This window comes from Quercus suber, unplaced genomic scaffold, assembly GCF_002906115.3.
Source record: "Quercus suber isolate HL8 unplaced genomic scaffold, Cork oak 2.0 scaffold_308, whole genome shotgun sequence".
In the NCBI taxonomy this organism is placed as follows: domain Eukaryota; kingdom Viridiplantae; phylum Streptophyta; class Magnoliopsida; order Fagales; family Fagaceae; genus Quercus; species Quercus suber.
In genome coordinates, this window is record NW_027069764.1 from 330,418 (window position 1) to 341,217 (window position 10,800).

The following is a 10,800-nucleotide window of genomic DNA, read 5'->3' on the forward strand; positions in this document are numbered from 1 at the left end:
CCACGCCATGGCTTTCTGGCCTCTGCTCTCTGTCTCCCCTCTCTCACACAATCTCACTCTCAAGAGTCTCAACTCTCAACTCACTCACACTCCACTCTCCATCTCCCCTAAGGTATCAATCTCAAGCTTTCAATCTCAGTTTTTCATAGCTCTCACATGCTCTGACTATTACTCAATGTGTCTGTGATCTAATTTTTATTTTTTTATATTTTTATATAAGTTGTAATGTAATGTAATAATGTTGTGGGTTGTATTTAATTTATGAACATCATGTTTTAGTTATTATCTAATACTATTCTTAAATTTGGTATATATTTGTATAATGTGAAAAAGTATGCTTAGCAATATATTAAAAATATAAATATAAATATTTTTAATAATTTTTTAATCACCGCACCCGCACCCTACTTTTTCAAAAATTGCCGAGTCCCGCACCTACACCCGAATCCTGAAACGCACCCGTGCTTCATAACTACTCTCTTACCCAAGTTCTGAGAAAGTGCTGCATTCTTTGCCCTTTGTTTGCAACGAGATTTCACAAGGGTCTAGTGCCCTTGAGGAGTATGGAATAAATGAAGTACAGAACTGGCGTGCCAGTAGTTGGTATTGCAAATGCAAGGCCGGCAGCCCTTCCCATGGGAGGTACACTTGAAGAGAATAGCATTATGAGGGTGTTCCATGCAGATTGGGCACCTAGCTTCTTCACATTCTTTCACATCATTGACTGATCCCAACTTTTCTTCTGGTATACCTTGTTCCATGCTCAGGGCACCAAAATCTGCACACAGGAAAGCCTTCTTCTATCCCTTGGCATTTTGGAAGTCAAGCTTTTACCTCCAGAGCTAATACATAACTGCACATCAGAACAGTGAGCATCTTAATATCAAACCAGTAGTCCATCACTACGATTCATCAATTCTTAAATGAGTTAAAATTACACTAGTTTACGCTATTTGCAAGAAATCTCCTTTAAATAAGCAATAACAGTGCATCGCAGAACAGTCATCTACAACTAATTATCAACACAACACACAACAAAGCACATACAACCTGAATTAATTAATTTTTTAATTTTTTTTTTTAATTTTTTAAATGACAGGGCAAAGTCCAACAAAGCCACAGGCCATACAAATCAATAACATAGCAAATGTAAAGCACTAGCCACAAGACCCTTTTCCCTTTTTTTTTTTCCTTTTCTTTGTAAACAAACTCTAAATTCTAAACATTATTTGAAGTTTCTTCAGACACTCTAAAATCACAAACAATCACCAACACCAAAAATTCCATAATTTTTTTTCCCTTTTTGCCCGCCGGGGAGGGGTGGGGGTGGTGTGGGTTGATATATATAAACTGAATTACTAAAAGTTATCATATCAACCACATATGATTGCCTCCAAAAATCATAATATGTTATGGGTTGACATGGTATTGCATGGTACAATCCAAAGTTGGCAGTAGTTGATTGAGATTAGAATTGTTACAACGTGATCCATTGGGATATTAGTATTACTTTACAGGTTTTATTTTTAAATAATACAATCGAGACCCATTGACTAATCTTGCAAAACAAAGAGTGTAATAAAAATAATTATATCAACATCGGGGAGATTAACAGCAGTTAAAATAAAAAAGTATCTCAAATACACAAAAAATTAAAAGAAAAAAATACAACAAAATAAAAAGAAAAAATCACTCCATTTTGCTACCCATAACTTAAATGTGAACATAAGTGATCCAACCACCTTAAGGTGGTAACTAGCAAGAGAAGGATCCCGAAGTATTCGCATGAGAGAATTGATCGCAACCTAGAGCCACAGAAATTAATATAACAAGCAAAAATAAACAAAGTCATATGTCAGGTTGATGCACTACTGTGGGTTAATAATCTTCAGGCGTTGCAAGAGATGGCCACAGATCCATAGGCAGATCATCCAAGGACTGAACATGACCTGAATCACTGGTAGCACAGGCTACATCTCCATGCAGCCCCAGCTAACTTGGCTGATTTTTTTTTTATGCACATGAGGATCCAGAGCACCAATAATTCCAAGGATCTAAACAAGAACAACCTTAGTACAAAAAAATGTTGTACAGGATACAACTCAGAAGTCTAAGTCGTAAGTAGATCCCTTCAGTGCTTCCAGTCTGGCAGACCATGCTAACTCACCATTCAAGTAGCTGCGGATACTCATTTTATGGAATTTTAACATACCTGACAAATTTATACGACCAAGTTATCTCAATCAAATATATATTAAATTACAGTTTGAACAAAAGAATCATATAGTGATAACATTGATCCAGATTAAATCATTAAGTCACACAGATCAATTCCAGTTGCAAAAATCCAATAGCGCATGAAATTATGAATTGAAAATTTCTCCAATATTGGAGTAAATTCGAGTTGTAGCAATCGTTAAGCACAGCATGGTGTGACTCTTGCACACAATGGCATAAATTTTCTCTGCTATGAACTTTGTTGCATGATCAAGGAAGCAGGAAATGATATAAGGAGAGATGAAATGGGGCGTGAATTCACCAAAGTGTCATCAAGTTCTTGAACTTGATTGTAGTTGTCAGTTTTCATTTTCAAAAGCCCCCTAAAAAGTAAATATCACCCACCCCCCCAAACACAAAAAAAGGGGTCTCCCACTAGGTTATTTTAAAGTTTTCAGTCTATGTTTTTCCAAGCAAGTTCAGCCACTATGTAACTTAAAATAGATAGAAGGATAAAGAAAAATTAGCCTTGTCCACTATGTAACCTCAGCTTAAGAAAGGAGGAAGAAAATCTCCTGCTTTTTGGCACCTTTATCTTCTTTTTATCATTAAGTCACACAGATCAATTCCAGTTGCAAAAATCCAATAGCGCATGAAATTATGAATTGAAAATTTCTCCAATATTGGAGTAAATTCGAGTTGTAGCAATCGTTAAGCACAGCATGGTGTGACTCTTGCACACAATGGCATAAATTTTCTCTGCTATGAACTTTGTTGCATGATCAAGGAAGCAGGAAATGATATAAGGAGAGATGAAATGGGGCGTGAATTCACCAAAGTGTCATCAAGTTCTTGAACTTGATTGTAGTTGTCAGTTTTCATTTTCAAAAGCCCCCTAAAAAGTAAATATCACCCACCCCCCCAAACACAAAAAAAGGGGTCTCCCACTAGGTTATTTTAAAGTTTTCAGTCTATGTTTTTCCAAGCAAGTTCAGCCACTATGTAACTTAAAATAGATAGAAGGATAAAGAAAAATTAGCCTTGTCCACTATGTAACCTCAGCTTAAGAAAGGAGGAAGAAAATCTCCTGCTTTTTGGCACCTTTATCTTCTTTTTCTTTTCCATTTCATTTTTTATTAAATCTTTTATTAAAAAAATAAGTTAAGAAAAGTCTACTATAAAGAAAAATGAGGAATTTAATTAAATGCAAAGAATACTCAACAAGTAAACAAAATATTATCAAAAAGGAAGGAGAAAAAACACTGACACACATATTTCTTAAGTCTTAAACTGTATTAAAAAAAAATGTTTTGGAAGTTTTGGTTCAATATAAAGGTTTGTTTGGAAAGAAAAAAAATTCAGAGACTGAAGGGTCATCCCCTTGTTTCTCCTGTTGAGCATTTGAAAAGAAAGGAATGCAAAAACCTTTGGAAGGATGCGAGCTTTTAGCAGCATAGCTAGAGTTTCTGCTTTTATGGACGTTATATGTGTGGGAATTAGCTATCAAAGTAAATAGGGATGAGAAAGACCAGCTTTCAGAAGAATATTGAAATACTACCATTACCTATCAGAAATTATCAAAAAAGTATGAGAAAGACTTGCTTTGAATACAGTAGTATTTCAATTATGGTAGATCCTAGCAGAGGTCCAACACAACCGATCTTCCTCATCCCTATTAACTCTAATGGGGTAGAGAATACCAAGAAACAACTGCAAACTCCCTACCTCCCAATCATAAACAAGTTTAGTAAACAAAATATCCCAGTTGAAAACTACATCATGCAAAAGCCTCTTTATCTATCTATACAATACATTGGAAAGGCATCCTTCAAGATTGTATCCCCACACCATAAGCCAAGCCAAAACCAAACCTATAGGCCATTAAATACCTAACTGAGCTAGAAGCTACTATTACCTCCAAATTAACTTCTATTTAAAGCGAAATTAATTTTAGGAGGATATTCCCCTATATAGTTCATTATGCAAAAAATAATTTTCCTTCCACCTGCAACCTTAAGCACAAAATAGCCAATGAGCACCAACTCAAATGGCATCACCTCTCCTGAAAGTTCAGAATGAAGGGTGAGATAATGAGTACAAAGTGCATGTTTCACTTACCACCCCCCCCCCCCCAAAAAAAAAAAAAAGCAATAAATGATTTTACATGGTGTGACCCGTTCCCATTACACTTCCAAAGACTTGCCCATGATAGCTCCTCACTAGTTTTGTTTTTGTTTCTTTTTTTTTTTTTTTTTGATAAGTAATGAAAATATTTTATTGGATATAAAACAAACCTAATTCACTGGCGGTGTACTAAGAGAGAAGTACAATCAATTCAAAGTACAATGATCAAACAAATGTAAGAGAGAAAAACAAGGTGGAGATAGAAAGCAGCACTCTAATCCAACAAACTATGGAAAAAAAAGGCTAATTTCTAAGATATTCTGTTCACATCCCTCAAAACTTCTGGAATTCCGCTCTTGCTAAAGACACCACATAATGCAATGTGCGACAGCCAGCCAAAAAGAAAATTTTCTATGCTTGCCAAAGACCCTTGCCAAGCAGCAAACATATCAATGACTTTCATTGGTATAACCCAGTGGAGGACAAATAAACAAAACACCATAGTCCACAGCTCCAAAGCTATAGGTCAATGAAGGAGCAGGTGATCCATAGTCTCCCCACATTTTTTGCATATGCAGCACCAATCCAAGATCAACATACCTCTATTCCGGAGATTTTCTATAGATAAGATCTTCCCTAGAGCAGAAGTCCAAGAGAAGAAAGCTACCCTAGATGGGACCTTTGAGCGCCACATGATTTTCCATGGGAACAAATTGCCATTAGTTGAGGATAGGGAATAATCAGAACTTGACAATATGAGAGCCCCTCACTATTTAAAATCAGAACTTGACTTATTTCTATATCACAAAGAAATATCAATATCAATGAAAGCATGTCTTCAACAGATTGCATAGGATTTTGCTTCAAAGACACATCTTAAACAGTGTCTTGCATAGGATTTCAGTCAGACATTAATGACACCAAGGCACAAACCCGCACCCAAGTGCCCTCTGTGCTACCTAGACACATCCAAAGCCCTCATATGCTATTTGCATGAATCTGCGATATGTAGACACACCCAAAGCCCTTGTATGTGATTTGCATAAATATTAATGATTGTAATTGAGCTGATCAATCGAAGAGAGTAACAAAAATGACAAAGAAAAGATGCTCAAATTTGACGTGAATAACCAATGAATTGAAATCTAAATATCACTTTGCTATGAATTTCAACATGATGCTTCTCATGGAACAAATATTACATCCACAATTTCACACCATCGATATTAGACGCTGCCTCAAAACTTGATAAAAACTATCTTCAAATAAATTACATATCATAAAGAACCTTAAGAAAAATGTCACATACCCAGTGCTCTGCACAACTTCACCAAGAGTAGCAACAGCCACTTAACGTTTTGTGATAGCTGCTCCATCCAATAAAGCTTCAACAATTAAAGGCATATGTTCAGGAATATATTGTCTCATTAAATAACCACCCTATACAAAAAGAAAAACCAACAATATATAAATTTAATAATAATAATAATAATGAAAGAGAAAAAAAATGCCATCAATTATAGTCAATCACATGAGGACTCGTCAACAAACATGATGTACAATAACTATCAGTATACCATAATGAAATTTTGAAAAATTTAAGATCCAATGAACAAAAAAAATCTCAAAAAAAATATAATGAGGTATACAGATGATTAGAATCAAGGCAATTTCCAGTCTTGTTGGCCCTTTAAACTGTTTTGACAGATGAAGATTCAACAAGATTGAACCAGCAATTCTTGGTTGATCTGGTAAAATGGTTACAATTCTATCAAACCAATTTAATTTTTGAAAATATTTATTAAAAAAATCACATTTTTATAATTTATTCCTCAAAAGCTCACATAATCATGTATTTTATGAATTTAAACATAAAACTTACATAGTTGATATATTTAATTTAAGAAATCAATAGATATTTGAGGGGAAACAGATATCTATTCCAAATCTCAAGTTTCTTTTCTTGAAAACTCTCTTCAATTACTTATCAAAAAAAAGGTACAAGAATAATTATCTTCTGTGTCAAGCTTGTAGAGCATGTTTTGTGATGAAACAAACTGTAGAAAAGATGTGCCAGTAGAAATCTAGATAAAATAAGGCATCCAAAATCAACACGTAATCAGACAATCTAGGAAGAATAGAACATAGCTCACCACTCTAGTAAGATCCCCAACAGTTACAAGAACTCCATGTATAATGCAATTATTCACATTGACCTGGTGCCCTCAAGAAGCCTGGCCACAAGTGCCTGAACAATAAAATCCGTTCCTTAAGAGATTGGATACAAAAAGAATAACAGATCTTGATAAATGTCATAATAGCTAAATGACTTATTAAACCTTGTGTATTGGAACAATGTATGGAAGTATTAGTCTCTCACATTTCCGTATTAGATAGCTTAGTAGCTTTGCACTTTCTTCTCTGAATTTTCTATCTGCACTGCTACACAACGAAAGAGAATTCAACATCTGATACTTTGATAGCTTAGATAAATTAATATGGAAATTCTTCATTCTAGATTTATTTTAGAGTAGAATCTAGAATACTTCAGGCAGATATTAATAACAAAAGTAAATTCAAATCACCTCTGTTCCAGATATGTCAACAATTGTATGAGATGGCAACAAAGTGCTGGAAGAACACAGGAATTTTTCTGATAACCTCCCAGTAGCAGAAATCATAGAGTCTCAGACATCAAAATCCTGCAAAGACAGTAACATCTTAATATTTATAAGATGCAACAAAATGGAGTTCCAAGATTGGATGGAAGAATATATATATTTCACATTATTCTCCTCCAGAAATATGAATATGCCCTTTACTTTACAATAGGAGAAAGGAGGTTTTACCAACAAAGAAAAAAAAAGGGATATATGAGGTAAAGCCACCAAGAAAAGCAACTCAAGACAAGCTGGAACTATATTCCAGATATTTGGCAGTTGCTTCCCAAACCAATTCCTCCATGCAAAAAGAAGAGAGAAAACAGTCTTCAGCAAAATCCATTGGACCCCAAACACCTAAAAAACTTCATTCCATAAAGCATAAGAAAATTTACAATGAAGTAAAAGATGGTCTACCAATTCCCCATCACACCAACACAAGCAACACCAATTAACTAGGGACTCACCTCTCTTAACAAGTTTGATCAGATTTCACAAGCTGCTCTACCAGTGTGTCATCAACTCAATTAATAAGACGATACTTTTCAACAATAGATCACAAACCAAAGCAAAGGTGGTAAAACACCAATGCTGAACACCTGAAGTCCCATTTCTCCTGCTGCATTTGGATACGCAAAGACTTGCGATAGAAAGCTTCAAAATTTCCAATTTTATCAACCTTTTATGTTCTATCAGAAAAGGAATGGAAACAGTAACTGTCACCAGTAACTTTTTTTTTTTGGATAGATAAGAAAGAAAATATTATTAAAAAGGAATAGAAGGAAAGATGCATAGAGTTCACAATAGTGAACAAAGAGCAAACAGAAACAAATAGGAGCAAACGGTCATTAAACTATTCTAAGAGATAAAAGAAAATCCATAAGAGCAGAACAATCCAAGAAACCCCAACACTGAGACCAATCAAAGAGAGTCCGTTGGCACAAATCTAACAACTGAGCTAGAGATTTTTCAGTATCCTCAAAAGAATGTCGATTACGTTCGGTCCAAATAGTCCACCTCAAACAGCTTGGAACCAAATTCCAAATATTGGAATTATGTTTCCCAAACTAATGATACCAACAAAATAATAAGTTTGCAGTTGAACCTAGCATAACCCAATCAATCCCAAACAATTGAAGCAAATACATCCACATAGAGTGAGCTACCGGACAGAAAATCAGCAGGTGATCCATAGATTCTTCATTACAACAATGATTCACCAAAGGGCGACCACGAAGCATAAGGTTACCCAAAGTTAGAATCTGGCCATGAGCTGCCACCAGTAACCGCCAACATTTGCCCCAGAAGCTACAAGTTCCCCCTAATAACCAATTATTATTACAAAACCCCATGTTATATCAAAGCAAGATCGAAAACTGAAATTTCATCAACCAAAAATAAATATAATAAAATGTGAAATAAACACAGTACTTGATTGAAATCAAAAGCAAGAACAGGCATTCTATACTAAAATCAACTGAAATTGGATTACCCAACGCAACTAACCCTACTCCCAACTAATTGGGACCAGTTAAATCAATCCATTAACACCACTACGCTCTATCTAGGGCCACATCTCTAAACACTAAGCTCAGGACAATATATTCTGTTTGTGGGAATGACAGCTCAAACAATTCACTCTTTTTCTGATAAGTATGATCACACTCAAACAATCAACGTAAATCTGCGAAATTCCAGCTACAGGCCAAGACACAAGTGAAGGAGACAGCTGTAGGCTCAAGGGTAAGAAATAAAGAGAGCAATGACAAAAGATAGAGAACAGAGTGATAAAGGACAATGGATTTTCAAAGGGGATGTGTGTTTGGGAAACAAAAAAAGGACAAAAAGATATCCAACTTAAATCAATGCATATCAAAATCAACCTAATAATCCACTTTACATCAACGCAAATGCTAGACCTGGTGTGTTCCATCAAAGCGGTTTCACTATGCTGAAACTCCCAATAGCGTTTATGAAAATTTTGTTTTGGTGGTGATTTTCTGTGCTTAATATGAAGAATAAGGAGTGGGATGCTTACATTTCAGATAATGGTATCAGGTTTTGTATTAAGAATTTATATTGCAACGTGCAAGGAACATACCATTGGATTGAATATCGTGCACTGAAAGTCCATGGTGAATTTAAGTTTGATGAAAGGGCGTGGAGATATCTTTTATTGAAGATGAAAGAGAATGTAGAAGGAGAAGAAGCAAGAGGAGGATATAGAGCCGAAACTGAATCTGTGTTTTTTTATTCCAATTTGAAGAAAGATGAGAGATGAGGAGGTTATTGGGTTGTAAATTGACGCAAACATAAAGTTGGTGGGCAGGGCCGGCCCAATGAATTTGGTTGCGAAAGCTTTAAACAAGGTTTTTTATTATATTTAATTATAAATTTATATTTTTTTTAATTAAATTTTTTTTTTTACTTTGTGAGTGGCAAAATTATTAATTAAATTTTTGCATTCAAATTCTGTTACTATTTCATTTTCAATTGATAATATGACTAATCTACTTAATTTTTCTTATGATATAATTGATCTTAAATAGAATTTTATTAATTTTAATTTTGAAAAGCTTCTTTATGCAGAAGCAACTGTAGCAGGTATAATTAGTAATATTCTGAAAACAATACATGCATTTGGAAAAGATTTTAGCCTCTTTATATAATTTAGTACATTAATTGGAGAGTTTTCATTTATTTGCAAAACTTCTTTTAAAACTTGTAGTTCTGAAAATAAATCTAAGCCATCAATATCGGAATAAGTTTCATGTGTGAGAAAACATTCAAGATTAAGACAATTTTTTTTTTTCAAACTATTCTCATCTAGTGATTTTACTTTTTCAAAATTAAATAAAAAACCAAAAATATTTTCATATATTTGAAATTGTTCAAGCCTACTTTCAATTGAAGAAATAGCTTGATCTACTATATATAAAAAATAATTAATTCTAAAATATTCTTCAGCGGATTGTGTTGTCTTATCATTGATATTCTCATCAAACTGTTTCTTCCTACGAATTATACGTTTTTCACGAAATATAGGCTCTATTTCCATTTTGGTTGCAATTTCTTTAGATGAATTCATAGCAGATGTAAATCCATATTCTCTATATTTTTTTTAAAAAAAAGACATGAGACCTTTTAATTGATCTACAGCAACATTAATATGCATGTCTTTCGATTGTAAAGTTTTACTAACAGAGTTAACAGAAAATAATATGTCATACCAAATAGTCATAGCTAGCAAAAACTCAAAACTTTCAATCTCATATATTGCTAAACAATCAGCTTCACTTTTTGTTTTTGTTTTGGGATCTTCACTTGTTTTTGCCAATTGTAAAAAAGCATCTCTTATTTCTAGAACTTTAAAATTTTATTACTTTCATACTTTCAATTCGACTTTCCCAACGTGTTTGTGACAATGGCGTAAGAGTTAAACCTATCACATTATCTTGTAAAATTTTTCATCGTTTTGTAGAAGAAGAAAATAGTGTGTATATACGTTGTACTACTCCAAAAAAAGATATAGCTTTAGGACAAGAATTAGCCATATCAGATAGGACAATGTTGAGATTATGACAACCACACGGTGTGCAAAATGCTTTAGGATTTATATCAAGAATTCTTTTTTGTACCCCTTGTTTTTTCCCTTTCATATTAGACCCATTATCATATCTTTGTCCACGAAAATCATTAATATCAAGTTCAAGATTTTTTATTGCATTTATAATTTCATTGAAAAGACCTTTTCTAGAAGTATTATCTACCTTTAAAAATTTCACAAAATGTTCATCTA

The 10,800-nt window shown here is 33.9% G+C and overlaps 1 long non-coding RNA gene across 12 annotated transcripts; it reads right to left on the minus strand.

The window, feature by feature from the left end:
• Positions 1–231: 231 nt before the first annotated feature.
• LOC111986655 (uncharacterized) lies at positions 232–9,309 on the minus strand. Of its 12 annotated transcripts, none has more exons than XR_010632682.1 (7): positions 9,103–9,305; positions 7,191–8,322; positions 6,927–7,043; positions 6,681–6,780; positions 6,495–6,589; positions 5,651–5,781; positions 232–853 (listed from the first exon to the last, which is right to left on the minus strand). It is a non-coding gene; the product is annotated as an uncharacterized LOC111986655 (long non-coding RNA). The 12 variants fall into 12 exon arrangements; XR_010632681.1 differs by lacking the exon at positions 232–853 and adding an exon at positions 1,795–2,212; XR_010632687.1 differs by lacking the exon at positions 232–853 and having other exon boundaries at positions 5,458–5,781; positions 7,191–7,299; positions 7,469–8,322; positions 9,103–9,306.
• Positions 9,310–10,800: the final 1,491 nt, after the last annotated feature.